Source organism: Leuciscus leuciscus (assembly GCF_965113295.1).
Source record: "Leuciscus leuciscus genome assembly, chromosome: 8".
NCBI classification, from domain to species: domain Eukaryota; kingdom Metazoa; phylum Chordata; class Actinopteri; order Cypriniformes; family Leuciscidae; genus Leuciscus; species Leuciscus leuciscus.
Genome location: NC_138732.1, coordinates 5,148,244 through 5,166,449, shown reverse-complemented (window position 1 = coordinate 5,166,449; position 18,206 = coordinate 5,148,244). Strand labels below are relative to the sequence as shown.

The following is an 18,206-nucleotide window of genomic DNA, read 5'->3' as shown; positions in this document are numbered from 1 at the left end:
ATTGGATGCATGTAAACCTATTGTTCACAATTCAATATAGCATGCACAATAGGACCAGGAGCATTTTAAGAAAGAAAATAAAGTCAGTTCTCTTACGAGAGGTTCTCTCGTATTGCGTAAGCTAGCTTACGCTGCGGGAAAGTCTCCTTTCTCGAGATACTGAAGCCAAAAATTATCCTTAATTTTTTTAAACTTTGTCAACGCAGTGCGGCAGCCTGCAGACCTAGGGCAAGCGAATCGCGTGCCCATTGGCTGCTCTGCGGCAACTGCAGCAGCCTATGGCTGAGCCTTGCGCGTGACGTCACGTCCAATGAGCGCGCTTGGCGCGCTTAATGCGTCACAGCCCGTCATTAGGGGTGTGGCTTAGCGTATATAAGCAAGGAACAGAGGCTGCTTCACTGATTTCTGTCTCTTCAGCGAAGCTCTTCGCATCGCTGATCTTCGAGGAAGCCACCGTCGAATCAAGCGACCAGCACGCCGAGGATTTCAGCCTGAGGACGCCGGCCGCTCGCCGCCTTCAGCCTTCCCTGCCTGCTGCGCCATCCGGCATATATATCCTTTCTTTGCTCTGTGTTGTGTGTTTGTGTGTCCGCCGCGACACACCTGCATCTAAAAGAGCGCGAGGCGTTGTTGCAAATGCCTCGCTCATCCTGTGGCTCGTGCAGAGCCGCGCTCAGCGACGGAGACTGCCACGTGTTGTGCACTCTCTGCCTGGGCTTCGACCACGCAGCCCGCGCTCTCTCCGAGGGCGGTTGCGATCAGTGTGAGGAGTTACCGATGTCGACCCTACGGGCTCGACTCGCTAAATTCGAGGAACCTCCACCTTCTCCGGCCACTTCTTCTGGGCCACGTAAGAAGAAACGTCGCTCCCAAAGGCCGCCGGAACTGGACGCTACAGCTGAGCGCTCGCCGGAACCTCTCCCGCGAGCCTCGCTCTCTCCTTCCCCCCCACCCTTCACCGACGCGCAGCTGCCGGCCTCTGCCCGCACTGCCGTCGTCCTGGGGGATGATGCAGATGATGCCGCTGACAGCTGCTCTCTGCTCGCGTCTGACAGCGAGGACTGGTCGGGCTCTCACCGCTCCGCCCCCTCGACTTTGGAGTCTACCAGATCACGTGCCAGTGTTGACGCGGAGCTTCTCCGCCTCCTCACTCAAGCGGTCGAGAGAATGGGACTGGATTGGTCCCCACCTAAGGAGCCGGAGCCCAATCGCCTTGACGGGTGCTTTCTACCTAGCCGCCGCCCTGCGCCTGCCTCTAGGTCAGCACCCTTCCTGCCTGAGCTCCACACCGAGCTTTCTAAATCCTGGAACGCTCCGTTCTCCACCAGACTCCGCTCGCCAGTCTCCTCGGCTCTCTCCCAGGTGGACAGAGCCGCCGAGAACGGCTATAACGCTATCCCCGCCGTTGAGGAAGCTGTGGCAACGCACCTTTGCCCGCCGTCTGCTAGATGGCGCTCAAAGTCTGCCCTGCCATCTAAAGCCTGCAGGACCACCTCAGCTCTCGCCGGCCGCGCTTTCGCCGCCTCCGGCCAGGCTGCTTCCGCCCTGCACTCAATGGCCGTCCTTCAGATCCTTCAAGCCGCTCAGAGCGCGCCGTTTTCCTGAACGCACCACTTTCGCCCACCGGCCTCTTTGGCCCTGCGGTCAGCGGAATCGTGGATCGGTTCTCCGAAGTTCAGAAGGCGTCACAGGCGATGAACCTTTTCCTGCCCCGCCGTTCGAGCCCAGCCACAGGCCGCCCTCAAACTCAGCCTCCTGTGCGCAGCTCTAACCAGCGCTCTTCCAGGCCTCCCAGCGCTTCGCAGCGACGCCAGGGCAGTCGCCCCAGGTCACGCTCGACCAGCCGTCACAGACCGCCGCCCCCACGGGGCCCGCGGCCCAAGATCGCTTTGAAGCCTGAGCCCGCGAAGTCCTCCTAGCATCCGCAAGGAGGAAAAGATGGTTGGGTCCCGCTACGGCCGGACCGCCATCGAAACGCACAGCTCTGTCAGTCCCCTATGTTCAGGCTACTGCAGCAGCACACACCCAGCAGCCAACGAGCCAGTAATGACACTCGCTCGCCTGCACACAAACGCCGTTTTCACGGCGACTCAGATAAATCTCAAAAAGAGTATAAGTGCTTTAAGTGTAGAAAATGTGCCCACACCCACGTGTTCACTGCTTCACACATGTACAATCCCCATGGTAACGCGCCCAGAGCGCTCTCTCATAAAGCGGCCTCACACCGCTCGAGTACTAAATGTAGGAAATGTGCCCACACTTCCGTGCCCACACCTACTCGCTGCTCGCTCTGTCACTCAGTTACCTCAAGTTGCTACGGCTCAAGCCGCAGGGATATTAAGTGTAGGAAAAGTGCCCACTCCCGTGTGCTCACTGCCTCACACAGACCAGGTTCCCATGGCAACGCGTCCAGAGCGCTATCTCTTAAAGCGGAAACTTTCCGCTCGAGCATCAAGTGCAGAAAATGTGCCCACAGCATTGTGCTCACACCTGCCCACTACCCGCTCTGCCAGACAGGTTGCAAACCTCATAAAGCTTCCAAACACTGGCCGTGTCATAAGTGCAAATCCCGCGCCAGCTCACGAGCACGCGCACCCACTTTCAGACACCATTATCCCCACGCCGCTCTCGCGCCTGGGTTATTTGGCAGCAGCTCACGCTCCATCGTCCGAGATCGAGCTTCTAAAATCTGCACAGTCGGCCAGCCCTGTTCTTCTGCCCTCGTGTCCGAGCATCGGCGGCGCGCGCGCCGCTCCATCCTCTCTGATACAGGTTCCCCATCCCGCGCAACGCGGCGATCTGAACCCAGAGACCATTCGACCCCTAGCTATGCATGCAAAAGCATGGGAAGCTATTCAGGGCGCGTCAGAATGGGTGCTCAACACCATAAGACACGGCTATTCGCTCCAATTTGCTCGTCGCCCTCCGCGCTTTCTAGCGCAGACGGAAACGAAAGTGAGTTTGGAAACAGCGCATCTGCTTCAAGCAGAAATAGCAAAGCTGCTGCGAAAAGGGGCCATAGAACAAGTTCATCCTTCCTCGAGCGAGTCAGGCTTTTACAGCCGTTACTTCCTCGTTCCCAAGAAGGACGGAGCATTAAGACCTATTTTAGATCTGAGACATCTGAACAAGGCTCTCATGAGACGGCCGTTCAGGATGATTACAACCAGACAGATCCTTGCGCAAGTTCGCCCAGGAGACTGGTTTATCTCTCTCGATCTGAAAGACGCGTATTTCCAGATCCAAATAACTCCCCGTCACAGGCCATTCTTGAGATTCGCCTTCGACGGTCGAGCTTATCAATACACAGTCCTGCCGTTCGGCCTGTCTTTAGCACCCCGTACATTTACGAAATGCATGGACACGGCTCTCGCTCCCCTGAGGAGTCAGGGAATGCGAATTCTGAACTATCTGGACGATTGGCTCGTTCTAGCGCAGTCAGAGACAGAACTTGTGTCTCACAGAACAGCGCTACTCGACCACCTGGAGGGTCTGGGTCTAGCGGTCAACTGGACCAAGAGCTCGCTCTCGCCCCGGCAGTCAATTTCCTTTCTCGGAATAGAACTGGACTCGGTGGCAATGACGGCCAGATTGTCGGAGCAGCGCGCGCGCCGCATTCAGCGCCTCGCTGCATCCTTCAAAGAAGGCACACAGGTTCCCCTGAAAGCATTTCAGCGCATTCTGGGGCATATGGCCTCAGCTGCAGCAGTGCTTCAGCTGGGTTTACTGCGCATGCGCCCGCTTCAACGCTGGCTGAAAGCGCGCGTTTCCCATCGAGCCTGGGCGACCGGCGGCTCGCTAATCAGAGTGACTCAGGTCTGTGTCTCAGCCCTGCAGCCCTGGCTAGCAGCCGAATGGTATCACACTGGAGTGACTATGGGAGTGGTTTCACACCGGAAAGTTGTCTCAACAGACGCGTCCAACCTAGGTTGGGGAGCGCTCTTCGAAGGCAGACCGGTCTATGGCCACTGGTCAGACCAGGAGAATCTCCTACACATAAACTGTCTAGAGATGCTTGCGGTCGAGAAAGCGCTCATGCACTTCCTCCCATTCCTCCATGGTCACCATGTTCTAGTCCGCACGGACAACACTTCAGTAGTGGCCTATGTGAACCGCCAGGGCGGTGTCAGATCAAAGCAACTCTGCGCCCTGACGGAACGCCTCCTCGTATGGGCTCAGCACTCTCTGCGCTCTCTGAGAGCATCGCATGTGCCTGGCCATCTGAACGAGGGCCCCGACAGACTGTCCAGGGACAACGTTCCCCCTGGGGAGTGGTCTCTACACCCCCAAACAGTCCAGTCGCTGTGGCGCCGCTTTGGCAGAGCGAAAGTCGACCTCTTTGCGTCAAAAGACAACGCCCACTGCCCAGTGTTCTTTTCAAAGAGCGAGGACGCGCTGGCCCAGACATGGCCCAGCGGCCCGCTATATGCGTTTCCACCGGTCTCTCTGCTGCCTCAGGTCATCGAGAGAGTCAGGAAAGCGCGCCACACAGTGCTCCTCATAGCCCCGTTCTGGGAGAACCAAGCTTGGTTCCCGGAACTCATACAATTGGCAGACTCAGCCCCCTGGCCGATTCCGGTGCGGAGAGACCTTCTCTCTCAAGCCCACGGCTCGATTTGGCATCCCCACCCAGAGCACTGGTCTCTGCATGCGTGGAGCCTCAACAATTACACGCTGATCTACCAGAAGGGGTGATGAACACGATCATACAAGCTAGAGCCCCCTCCACGAGGCGGCTCTACACGTCTAAATGGTCGGTGTTTAACAAATGGTGCACTACCAGAGGGCTTAATCCACAGACATGTGGGGTCTCGCACGTTTTGTGCTTCCTTCAAGAGTTACTGGACGCGGGCAGGTCCCCCTCCACGCTCAAAGTCTATGTCGCGGCTATTTCAGCGCTCTCTGTCTCAGAGCCGGGCCGCGCATTAGGAAGGAACGAGTTTGTCATCCGCTTCCTTAGAGGAGCGAGGAGGATGAACCCCCCGCGACCCCCTTCGGTTCCTATGTGGGATCTTTCACTGGTCTTAGACGCACTGAAAGCACATCCCTTTGAACCCTTAGAAACTGTGGATATGAAATACCTCACGCTCAAAACCGTTTTTCTGATAGCTCTGTCTTCAGTAAAACGTGTGGGAGACCTTCACGCGTTATCCACTAACGCTGCGTGCCTCGAGTTCGGACCCAATAACTCTAAAGTTATTCTCAGACCGAGGCATGGGTACGTCCCCAAAATTCTGGGCACTCCCTTCAGAGCGCAGGTCATTTCCCTGTCAGCCCTGCCAAATGATGGCTGCGAGGCAGATAGTAATCTCCTCTGCCCAGTTAGAGCGCTAAAAAGCTATATTTCACGCTCCGCCGCCTTCAGGCGTTCAGAGCAGCTCTTTGTTTCGTTTGGTGGGCGCACCAAGGGTCTCGCCGCCTTGAAACACACCCTGTCCAGATGGATAGTTGACGCTATCGCAGCTGCTTACGCATCAAAAAACCTGCAGTGCCCTTTGGGCATTCGGGCACACTCCACCAGAGGCATGGCCTCATCGTGGGCGTGGTCCAGTGGGATTCCCATTCATGACATTTGTGCGGCGGCAGGCTGGGCCTCCCCCTCCACATTTGTTAGGTTTTACAACCTGGAAGTCCCCGCTTTGCAGGCCAAAGTGCTATCAGTCTAAGTCTCGCGTAAGCCAGCCCACTGTCTGTGCGCGGGCTATGTTGCGGATTTAGCTCTACTGGTTGAGCTACACTATGTGGGAAGTGTTAGTTGGACCGGCTGTGCCGCTCCCTGCCCCATATTATGTGCTTGTGTACTGTGGTATCTTGGCCGCCCAGCTCCGCTTCGCGTTCCCTGGGCCCCCCCCCCATGGGATTCATTCAGGATGCTGGGCGCGCGCACGGCGTTGACAAGGGTGTTCCCGCAGCGTAAGCTAGCTTACGCAATACGAGAGAACCTCTCGTAAGAGAACGTACTCGGTTACTAACGTAACCTCTGTTCTCTCTAGAGAGGGAATGAGTATTGCGTAACCCGCCGTGCTCTCGCCACGAGCTCATTTCGCTTCATGCGACAGAAACCAGTGAAGCAGCCTCTGTTCCTTGCTTATATACGCTAAGCCACACCCCTAATGACGGGCTGTGACGCATTAAGCGCGCCAAGCGCGCTCATTGGACGTGACGTCACGCGCAAGGCTCAGCCATAGGCTGCTGCAGTTGCCGCAGAGCAGCCAATGGGCACGCGATTCGCTTGCCCTAGGTCTGCAGGCTGCCGCACTGCGTTGACAAAGTTTAAAAAAATTAAGGATAATTTTTGGCTTCAGTATCTCGAGAAAGGAGACTTTCCCGCAGCGTAAGCTAGCTTACGCAATACTCGTTCCCTCTCTAGAGAGAACAGAGGTTACGTTAGTAACCGAGTACGTTTTTCTGCTACCATTTAACTGAGATACAGTATAAACCAGTATTTATATCAGAGTATATCAGAGAATATGTTTATTATATCTGTTTAGTATATTATATCAGAGTATATGTATATGTTTATAGTTAGATTAGTTAGATGACCTTTTTTATAAAGGCTGTGTATCTATACGTAACACATACATGTCTCTACATATCGCAGAATAACAATAAAGCTCACCTGACTTGATTTTACAGTTGTTACCTAAAGCTAAAAAGAGAGTATTAAAAACTTAGTCGTTAGAAAGTTAGTTGCAAAGGTAACATTTTCATTTAGTTGAAGTACTAAAATATAGACTTTTTTTATATATATATTAAAAATAAAAACACACAAAAAAAATATATATATTTGAATGAAAAGGAAAGTACAAAAATAACCATGTAGGATAAATACTATGATAAAATAGTAATGATACTAAAATAACATTGGGAAAACAACACAAACTACGGTAGCTGTAAAAGGCTGCGGCTAAAGAGTTGAAATGAGTGTGTTTAATTCAACTAGTCTAATCTGCTCTGTTCACTGCACAGCACGAGTTCAATCCATGACTGTTTGTCAATAGACTGAACAGCCAATCACAGCTCTGCATTTAGAAGTTGCTAAATTGGCCTTTCACGCCACATGAGTCAATCATGACCTATGATTGGACCAATAATCAATGACATCAGAGATCAGCATGGGGTTGCAGCTTTTTCTATGGATCTCACACTGTCATGCACGTGATGTTCAAGCGTGGGACCAAAAGCTAAGAAATTGCCATGATTTCAACAATTTTGGCCTAAAATACACACACTTGTGTTTTGTCATTTCTAGATGAGAGTGAGAGTGGACACTTTAAAAATGACATGATGATTGCACGAGGCAGATGCTATTTGTTTAAAAAGCATATCAATTTTAGTCCTCTTGATCACGGTCTTGTCTGAAATTGCACACATACAAAAGTGCCTCTGGAGAAAATCAATTTACTCAGCACCGACCGTTTCACACACACACACACACACACACACACACACACACACACACACACACACACACACACTGCTTATGCAGCATTGTAAATGGAAATACACACACAAACACATGAAACATACATGTGCAGCGAGTAGATCAATGCAGTCTGGTACATGCTGTGCAGCTCTGAATATTTTTTTTTCTAAATGCTCTCAAAATCTGTCTCAAAGTGAGACATTTCATACTGCAGCAAATTGCAGCAAGTCACAACCTGCTACACAACAAACACACTGTCTACTTTTATGAAAATACACACGAATACACAATAAACCCAGAGAGAGAAAATCTAAAGTTTCCCAGTTAGACACAATCATTGAAGCGTATGTTGTTTAATTAGTGGTGTTTATTAAGTCAAGCATAACTATTATTGTTGCTGATATTTATATGTGTGGTGTGATCAAATATCTAAAACTAAGTATTAAATCAGTGTGTGTCGTCCTGTAGCGTTTGTGAATGATTCTTCAAGAACATAAAAATGCCCAAGCGACACCCTAGCATGCCACATAATGTCCCAGCAAGACATTGGGAACCGTTTACAATGCTCATGGAAACCACTTTCTTCGTAAAATGTAAAATGGTAGATATGTCTATATAGTGGGGTGGCCCACCAGTAAACTGACACTTTGCTCCTCAGAGACGGATAAAAGGCTGAAGTGATAAAAAGACATGGGAAAGATGATTACACAGCGCTCTGACACATCAAACGCAGAAAAGAGCGGGTGAAAATGGAACCAATTCAAACAGCATGAGTTCCCTGAGGGAAATGAAAGAGCGTCGCACTCGAGAGAGAGAGCCATGCTGAGCGCAGACAGACAGCTCTGTGTGTGTGAGGTCATTCAGATCCTCAAGATACGTCAGTCTCTCTCACACACACACAGTTACAGGTGCATGAGTTCTGCCTTCAGCGGTGTCTGATTAAACCTGTGGGATTTCTGTGGCGCCACTAGTGGCACCAAATGGAATTGCAAAACAAACTAGATTTGTACATTTTCTGAAGAAAATGTAAGCATTATTTACTAAATCCATCAATTCTATAATCCAATGTAAAAAATATATATATATAAAGTTACATTGCAGACACCAGCTATATGTTTGCGGTGCGTTGCTATGGTGTTCTGGGTGGTTGCTAGGTGCTTTGATATGATGCATTATGCACTGGTGAGATCTACATATCATTGGCTGCATTTACAGGGACCCTGATAATCTGTTTGTAATCAGACTTAGTAGCACAGTCTGAATAAAGTTCATGCAACCACGTCAATCGGAATGAATTGGCCAAATGCGATTAAAGTATATCATTGGGATCCTAAGGGGTGGTTTAAACCTTTTATAATCCATTCAATAGGGCATGTAAAGACTTGATTCGATTGACAACCAAAACTGGAAAGTTCTGCGCATGTGCAATGATGTAGAAATTGTCAGTGTTTGGCATGGTAATGAATATGACAATATGGATATGTTTGGTCTTGGTTGAATAAACTGCTGCTGATGTTATTGCTGTATAGCATGTACGGGACTTGCCACTGCCAATACACACACAACACACTACTGTGAATAAGACATGCTGCAGCTGTACAGATTCAGAATAGCATACATGAATTTCTCGTAGCAGATCTATACAGGTGGAGATGGGGAAGGTGGAGGGTTGAACACTGCTACAGAAAATGCTAACCAAGTATTTGAATGTTGAGCAGCGAGCTCATTGGCTACTGATACAGCAGGAACCAATCAGCTGTGGCCTATAGAGAATGATGTGATTGCAAGCAGATTGAGTTAAGGACCTATCAGCCTGCGCCATCTAGAGTTTCATGACATAACTTTGTATTAATGACATATGACACACAGACAGAGCTGTTGTTGTTGTTGAATATAATGTTATAAATGACTGTCATGTCAATCTAAAATTCTCATTACACTCAATGTCTGTGAAGTGGTAGCCAGGAAATCCAGACCTAAATCTGAAAGATTAATGGTCTGGCATCGACTAATGAAGCTCGGCCAGCTCGAGGGGCGGCACCAAGCATGCATTTGAAAATCTCACTGCACGCAATTGGATAACACTATGACCAATCACAACAATAAACCCCATACGCTTAGCTACCAGCGGAGCTAACTGGTAGATTAGACTCTTGCCGTATCAGGTCGGCAAAACAGCAAAAACGCCCTTTTGCAAAGGAACTATTCGAGCGCCGTCTTCTGTTCCTCTTTTAGATAAAAAGCCAAGTCTAACTCGTTCATTGTAGCGGCCAAAGCCGTTTCAAACAACTGGTGTTCATCCATAGCCATCTTACAATGTTTACTAATGACTTCAACGTCACAGCGATGTCGTCTTCTGTTTAGCTCGCCTCTGGCCCGCCTATATCAGATAACCCGATGTGATTGGTGCAGCTCGGATACAAGGGCATATTTAATGAGCATCATTACTCAAATTCAACTTGTGCTCTCGCGAGAACTCTGGATTTCCAGGGTAGTGAAGTGGTGCAGGACAGTCCATATTTCCACAGACTGTTTGTTTTATGTGCGAAAAGGACCATATTAATGCTTAATGCGAGGCACAAACCTCGTCGTCTCCTAATTAGGACCAGAAATAGATCAATATTAAGTCTGCTTTTTAAAACATAGAAAAGGAGGATGGTTAGTATGTGCCAACAGCGGAAACTCTGTATATTTGTGCAGTTTGCGCATGTCAAATGACTAAATCCGATTTTAAGGTTTAAAGGGATAGTCCACTTTTTTGGGAAATAGGCTCATTTTACAACTCCCCCAGGGTTAAACAGTTGAGTTTTACCGTTTTTCGAAATCCATTCAGCCGAACTCCGGGGTCTGGCGGTCCCACTTTTAGCATAGCTTAGCATAGATCATTGAATCGGACAGGACCATTAGCATCTCTCTCAAAAAAATGACCAAAGAGTTTCAATATTTTTCCTATTTAAAACTTGACTCTTCTGTAGATACATCTTGTACTAAGACCGACGGAAAATGAAAAGTTGCGATTTTCTTGGCTGATATGGCTAGGAACTATACTCTCATTCCTGCGTAATAATCAAGAAACTTTGCTGCCGTACCATGAGTCCAGCAGGCGTAATGATATGACGCAGCGCCTGAAAATAGTCCCCAGCTCGGTAACTTCCAACGTGACCGGGACTAAGTTTGTCTAACCTATTAGACCTATTTTCAGGCGCTGCGTCATATCATTACGCCTGCTGGACTCATGGTACGGCAGCAAAGTTTCTTGATTATTACGCAGGAATGAGTGTAGTTCCTAGCCATATCAGCCTAGAAAATCGCAACTTTACATTTTTCGTCTGACTTAGTACACGATGTAACTACAGAAGAGTCAAGTTTTAAATAGGAAAAATATCTAAACTCTTTGGTCATTTTTTTGAGAGAGATGCTAATGGTCCTGTCCGCTTCAATGATCTATGCTAGTGGTACCGCCAGACCCCAGAGTTCGGCTGAATGGATTCGAAAACGGTAAAACTCAACTGTTTAACTCTGGGGGAGTTGTAAAATGAGCCTATTTCCAAAAAAAGTGGAGTATCCCTTTAATCTCACATCAACCCAATCACTTTATTTAGCGTTCATGTAAACATGATGTTCGGATTCATCAATCAGAATAATTTCATTCCAATTTAAACAAAAGGTGTCCATGTAAACATAGCTATTGTAACTAGTAACCAAAAGTCCAAATCATAGTCTCTGCTGCACCAATTCAACTGATATAAATACTAGTGTAGAACATTGCATAGAAACCGTGTCTATTCCTCGTTTAGTGAGATCAAATAATAAATCTAATGCAGGATCTAGGAAAAATCTAATTGTTATTAAAACAGAAAATGTTGCTATTAGTAAACAAAAACTATTTCTAAAGCTAGGTCTTCTAAACATTAGATCACTCACACCTAAGGCAGTTATTGTAAATGAAATAGTCACAGATAATAGCTTCGATGTACTTTGCCTTACTGAAACCTGGCTTAAACCAAATGATTATTTCGGTATTAATGAGTCTACTCCTCCTGGATACTGTTATAAGCATGAGCCCCGTCTGATTGGCCGTGGCGGAGGTGTTGCAACCATTTATAAAGATATTCTAAATGTTACTCAGAAAACGGGTTATAAGTTTATTTCATTTGAAGTACTTGTACTAAATGTTACGCTCTTAGATGTTAGAAAAACATCCCTATTATCTCTAGCCTTGGCTACCGTATATAGACCGCCAGGGCCTTACGCTGATTTCCTAAAAGAGTTTGCAGATTTTCTCTCAGACCTATTAGTCAATGTCGATAAAGCATTAATTGTTGGAGATTTTAACATACACGTAGATAATCCAAATGATGCGTTAGGAGCTGCGTTTACAGATTTATTAAATTCATTTGGGGTCAAGCAAAACGTCACCGGACCAACTCATCGTCTTAATCATACACTCGATTTAATTATATCACACGGAACCGATCCAACCGATATAGATATCATTCCACAAAGTGATGAAGTCACTGATCACTACATGGTAACTTGCATATTACGTACTGCTGTAATATGTCATGCGGCGTCGCGTTATCAACCAGGCAGAACAATCCTCCCATCCACCATAGATAATTTCTCAAATTGCTTATCTAATCTGTCTCAGCTGCTGCCTGAACCCAAACAAACAGATGAACTAGAAGAACTAACTAGCACTATGAGCACCATTCTCTCTAGAACATTGGATGTGGTTGCACCTATTAAATTAAAAAAGGTCAGAGAGAAAAATAAAGCACCATGGTATAACAATACTACGCATGTTTTAAAGAGAGAAACCCGTATTTTAGAGCGTAAATGGAAACAAACTAATTTAGAGGTCTTTAGAATCGCGTGGAAAGACAGTATGTCACGTTATAAAAAGGCCCTAAAAGCGGCCAGGGCTGAGCACCTCCGCAAACTAATAGAAAACAACCAAAACAATCCAAGGTTTCTATTTAACACCGTGGCTAGACTAACAAATAAACAGACGTCACCCGAACAAAATATCCCGTTACAGTTCAGTAGTAATGATTTCATGAACTTCTTCACTGAGAAAATAGAAAGCATCAGAACCACAATTATAAACGTTCAATCTTCAATCGCGCCTTACAATTCAGCTTCAATTATCACCCCGAAAGAACAATTACAGTGCTTTACAACTATAGAACAAAAAGAGTTAAATAAACTTATCACTTCATCTAAAACAACAACATGTTTATTAGATCCTATACCAACTAAACTACTGAAAGAAGTGTTATCTGTAGTGGAAGAGCCTCTCCTCAATATTATTAACTCGTCTTTATCTTTAGGTCATGTTCCAAGAACATTTAAACTGGCAGTTATAAAACCTCTCATTAAGAAACCACAATTAGATCATAATAATCTAGCAAATTATAGACCCATTTCAAATCTTCCATTTATGTCTAAAATATTAGAAAAAGTGGTGTCCGCTCAACTGGGCTCTTTCTTGCAACAAAATGATATCTATGAAAAGTTTCAGTCTGGATTCAGACCGCATCATAGCACTGAAACTGCGCTCGTTAAAATCACAAATGATTTACTTTTAGCTTCTGACCAAGGCTGTATCTCAATACTAGTTTTACTTGATCTTAGTGCTGCGTTCGATACTATAGATCACACAATACTCTTAGATCGACTACAAAATTATACTGGTGTTCAAGGACAAGCACTAAGCTGGTTCAAATCATACCTATCTGACCGCTACCATTTTGTCTATTTAAATGGAGAAAAATCGATCATAACTCCAGTAAACTATGGAGTGCCGCAGGGATCTGTATTAGGCCCTCTGTTATTTTCAATATATATGATGCCACTTGGAAATATTATAAGGAAACATGGAATTAGTTTCCATTGTTATGCTGATGACACTCAAATATATATTTCATCACGGCCGGATGAAAACGCTACATTTTCCAAATTGACAGAGTGTGTTAAAGATATAAAAGATTGGATGACACGTAATTTTCTTTTATTAAATCCAGACAAGACAGAGGTAATACTTATCGGTTCAAAAAACCGCCCACAAAACCTCGCACAATACAACTTTAACATCATAGGATGTCCTGTTACTTTATCCTCTACAGTAAAAGACCTGGGTGTTATACTCGATTGCAACCTGTCTTTTGAAAATCATATTTCTTATGTTACAAAAACAGCCTTTTTCCACCTTAGAAACATTGCTAAGCTACGTAATATGCTATCAGTTTCTGATACAGAAAAGTTAGTTCATGCATTCATGACCTCGAGACTGGATTACTGTAATGCTTTATTAGCTGGTTGTCCTGCATCCTCAATAAACAAGCTACAGTTAGTCCAAAATGCCGCCGCTAGAGTTCTTACGAGATCAAGAAAATATGATCATATAACACCGATTTTATCATCACTGCATTGGTTACCTATAAAGTTCCGTATTAATTACAAGGTATTGCTACTGACTTATAAAGCCCTAAACGGCTTAGCTCCAGTCTATTTAACGGATCTTCTATCGCCCTATAATCCATCGCGCTCTTTGAGATCACTAAATTCAAGGCTTTTGGTCATACCTAGGATATCCAGAACCACCAAGGGAGGGAGAGCATTTTCACATTTGGCTCCAAAACTCTGGAATAGTCTTCCTGATACTGTTCGTTGCTCAGACTCGCTCTCCCAGTTTAAAACTAGATTAAAGTCGCATCTCTTCAGCCAGGCATTCATATAATCCTACAGTTCAAACTACAATCCGGCCTCTATCCAATGCCAGAGGAGAACTGGCCCCCGACTGAGCCTGGGTTCTCCCAAGGTTTTTTTTCTCCATTAAGGCACCTGATGGAGTTTTAGGACACCATTAGGTCACTTGATGGAGTTTTTCGGTTCCTTGCCACTGTTGCCTTTGGCTTGCTCAGTTGGGGATATTTTGGGGATATCTAATTTAATTTTATCAATCAATAAATTCCTCTTGAAACAAACTTTGTTGTATTATTTTAATTTAATACTGTGAAGCTGCTTTGATGCAATCTGTATTGTGAAAAGCGCTATACAAATAAACTTGACTTGACTTGACTTGACTATTGATTTACATACATATTTATGGCAGAATAAACAATTGAGGCTGCCATTGTTCTCCAAAACAGGTTCAAACTCACTCCACTGACTTGCGGGCTGCTTAAACAAACAAATCAATTTTTAAAAGCATCGTCCGGGAAGTCAAACTACCAATGCAGTGAACATCGGCACATGAGAAAGCATGTATAACACACATCTGCTTTAATGACTATAAGATGTGCCTGAGTCTGATCTGACAGTTCAGGATTAATATGAGTGAAGTTTAAACAGGGAATGATTTATGCGCCCATCCATATGGAGAAAATGTGGAGATGATTATCTCGACGGACACACACTCACAGAGAAAGAATAATATGCAAACTTTTTTTTCTATCCTTTCATCCTACTGTATAGATCACCTCTTATTTTTCTCTCTGCTCTCTTGTACCAGCATCAGCATATAGATAGAGCTTTTGCTCCTCATCAGCACAAAGAATGAAAGGACCAGCTGGAATTACAATGAGAGAGAGGAAGACTACAAGCTAGAGAAGTGAGACAGATGAAACGGAGCGGAAAGACTGAGATAAAAGAAGTGATGACCCTCTTTACAACGCTTTGAAATTAGGTTCTGTTGATATTTTATGCTGGGGGAAAAAGGAAGAGAAAAAAATGAGGAAGAAGAAGCTGCGACCAGGACGTGACCAGGGTTTTTAAGCATTAATAAAAATGATAAAGTATATAAATAATATTAAATAAACACTGAAAGTGACTGGCTCATACTTACAATACAACACAAACATACAAGAGCACAAACATAGTCTACATGACCAACTCCTTTCTAAGGCAGCGTCCTCACATGCCACCTGACTGAAACACCCTACATAGTGCACTTCTCATGTGAAGCACACAAGACACTAATTTAATCTTAAAGGGGTGGTTGATTATGATTTCACTTTTCTAACTTTAGTTAGTGTGTAATGTTACTGTTTGAGCATAAACAACATCTGAACAGTCACTGCGCTCAAAGTTCAAAGCAAAGGGAGATATTTGCTTTTAAAGAAATTGTTTTTTAAGGACTACAACAAACGGCTGGTAGAGACTACACCACATTCCTCCAGGGTTAGTGACATCACCAACCCTAAAATTTACATAAACCCCGCCCCGAACACGATTTATAAACGATCAAGACAGAATATGCTAATCAATGACTAGAAGATAACTACACATAAGCTATATAAATTCACCAACTAACCATTCAGAAATGTCCTGTTGCTTCTACATGTTGAGTCTCTCCATTATTGTTTGACTCCGGTTTGAACATAAAAGGCTAAAAGTTTTAGAAATTTTCAGTGCATGTCTGTGTGAGTGCAAGCTGTTGAAGCTCCGCCCCCTGTGCCAGGAGCAGCAGCTCATTTGCATTTAAAGGAACAGACACAAAATGGTGCGTTTTTGCTCACCCTCAAAAAGTGACAATTTTAACATGATATATAAAAATATCTGTGGGGTATTTTGACCTTAAACTTCAAAGACTTATTTTACATCTTATGAAAAGGGCATTATACATCCCCTTTAACTTCGGCATGTTGCTGATCTAATGGCGCTTTTCCACTGCATGGTACGGCTCGGTTCGGCTCGGTACAGTTCGACTTGCCGCGGAACGGTTCGGCTCGCTTCGCTTTTCCACTGCGTGGTACGACTCGGCTCAGTACGGCACGGTTCGGTTCGCTTTAGCTCGGTTGCTTTTCCACTGCGTGGTACGACTCGGCTCGGTACGGCACGGTTCGGTTCGCTTTAGCTCGGTTGCTTTTCCACTGCAGTTAGTACCGCTTCAAAGTGGGTGGGACTGATCGTTATAGTTGCCGTCTCTACTGCCATGACATCATCATATTAAATGCGAATTTTTCATTCCGTGTTTCCCGATCCGCTTCTCGGCAACCAACGAGAGGAACGTCTGCACCTCGTCCACTGACCACGATTCAGCCGTTTCTTTTTTGAAGTTTATACTCTTTTTTTTGAAGCAAATACTTTTAAAACAGGCGCTACAGTGCTGGCTGTTGTCTACTGACTATTTAAATCTAACGGGTTTAGTGTCTCGTGTCGTAAATACAATGACGCTGGTAGTGATGATTCTGTCTGACCAATCAGTGATCTGCAGTGTTTTCACGTCACATTTTAGTATCGGTACGGTACGCTTGGAACCTCAACAGAGGTGGTACCATTTAAAGCGAGCCGAAGCAAGCCGTACCGTACCGTACCATGCAGTGGAAATGCGCCATAAGTGAGCCATACCGAACCGAGCCGTACCGTACCATGCAGTGGAAAAGCGCCATAACCGCACAATTCGCTAAGCATAGAAATACATAACAGACATACACTATATTGCCAAAAGTTTTGGGACGTCTGCTTTTACATGCACATGAACTTTAATGACATTCCATTCTTAATCCGTAGGGTTTAATATGGAGTTGGCCCATTCTTTGCTGCTATACCAGCTTCAACTCTTCTGGGAAGGCTTTCCACAAGGTTTAGGAGTGTGTTTATGGGAAAGCACATTTGTGAGGTCAGGCACTGGTGTTGGATGAGAAGGACTGGCTCCAGTCTCCGCTCTAATTCATCCCGAAGGTGTTCTATCGGGTTCAGGTCAGGACTCTGTGCAGGCCAGTCAAGTTCCTCAACATCCATGTCTTTATGGGCTTTGCTTTGTGCACTGGTGCGCAGTCATGTTGAAACAGGAACATCCCCAAACTGTTCCCACAAAGTTGGGAGCATGAAATTGTCCAAAATGTCTTGGTATGCTGAAGCATTAAGAGTTCCTTTCACTGGAACTAACCCCTGAAAAACAACCCTATGCCATAATCCCTCCTCCACCAAACTTTACACTTGGCACAATGCAGTCAGGCAAGTACCGAACAGAACACGTCTCCACTTCTCTCGAGTCCAGTGGTGGCGTTCAGTGTTGCCAGATTGGGACGGTGATTTCCAGCCCAAAAGCTCACCAAAACCCGCCAACTACAAGAAAAAAACGCCAAAATTTTACTGCCAAAAAAATGTGATATAATTTCATTACCATGTCATTCAAGGTTGATAAGCACAATTTGCATCTCCTAAAACAAAATATATTAAATTAAAAATTAATTAATTTTCCAGGAAAACAGATCAAAACAGGGCAATAATTAAGGAGAATTAGCCAATAAGACTAAAATGTCCGGGTGGACACTGTCAAAACGGCAATCAAGAAATGAACCGATGACTTTAACCCTCGGAAGTACACATTGCAGAACATAACGCAGAATTTAGCAGTCAAAACGGATTCATCGTTGATTCAAACCTTTTTCAGCACCTGTCAGGGTCGAGTAGAGTGCAGTCTGGATGGTGTAAAAGTTGCAGATGTCTGGTTAGGCTAGTGTGCACATGACCATGGACAGGAGTCGTCCCATATTTGATTTCAATTCAAGTCATTCAACTGTGCTCTCCTCTCAGAGTTATAGTCACCATCGATATCTCCCACCACGTGTACGTTTTTAGAGTTGCTCACTATCTCACACTTTATACAACTTACTGTATAGTAGGCTATATCACTTTGGCATTAGCGATCACTTTGAATATACAGCTACAACTTATCACGCTCAATCGTATCTGCCTGCGGATTGCTGATTGGCTAAAAGTGCATGCTCGTCGGTGATGTCAACACCAACGCCAGCTGACTCTGCATGGG

At 45.5% G+C, this 18,206-nt stretch overlaps 1 protein-coding gene across 1 annotated transcript in view; it reads right to left on the bottom strand.

The window, feature by feature from the left end:
- trpc7b (transient receptor potential cation channel, subfamily C, member 7b) overlaps positions 1–18,206 on the bottom strand; it is a 124,187-nt gene that overhangs the window by 102,796 nt on the left and 3,185 nt on the right. The gene's annotated exons all lie outside the window — the stretch shown is intronic.